Source organism: Lottia gigantea (assembly GCF_000327385.1).
Source record: "Lottia gigantea unplaced genomic scaffold LOTGIsca_254, whole genome shotgun sequence".
In the NCBI taxonomy this organism is placed as follows: Eukaryota; Metazoa; Mollusca; class Gastropoda; family Lottiidae; genus Lottia; species Lottia gigantea.
In genome coordinates, this window is record NW_008708770.1 from 116,797 (window position 1) to 117,716 (window position 920).

The following is a 920-nucleotide window of genomic DNA, read 5'->3' on the forward strand; positions in this document are numbered from 1 at the left end:
TCAGAAATGATAACAAAATCTTTAATGGCTTAATAATGAATTTTTAATTAATCTTAATATCATCTATAACTCAAGGCAAAAACCTGAAACAGTTCATCAAGTTATCAAATTCAAACATGAATAATGTCTCATCGCTTTGCACACCAGGGCAATAACTCTGAAACTGTTCATCATCCGAATATTACCAATTTCTAACTTGATTGAGATCTCATCAATATATTAAATGAATATCTAGTTTCATCAACATCAGATAAAAACTGTAGTCTCTATCGTGCCTATAAGCCAAATTTGACACGTTTTTACTAAGTCAAGGGCAATAACTCTGTAACAATCCATCCGTTTATTACCAATTTTGAACTTGACTGAGATCTCATCAATTTATACATGCAAACCAAGTTTCATCAAGATCAGATAAAAACTGTAGCCTCTATCACGCAACAACAATATAAATTCCACATTTCCATGTGGGCGTATAAAAACTTTGTATACTGACCGTGCTACGTTGATCATCTAACTGTGTGTGTGTGTGGTGTATGTCAAACCCAATAGTAAAGACAGCTATTGAGTTCCCGCAGACATGACGGCTGAAAATAAACATTTTAATTCAATTAAAGCAGGTGTCAATAGTTGATATATCACGTTTTTTTATGAGTCCGACAACATTGTACCTTTGATACAGAAGCCAGTTGCCATAAGTCTAGATTTATTTAAGAGTTTGATATCATTGAACCTTTGATGCAGTAGCCAGTGGCAATCAATCTGGATTTACCCAGTGATTAAAAGTCCAACATCATTGAACCTTTGATGCAGTAGTCAGTGGCAATCAATATGGATTTATCAAGTGATTAAGAGTCCGACATCATTTGAACCTTTGATACAGTAGCCTGTTGCCAGAAGTCGTAAATTAATCAAGTGTGTAG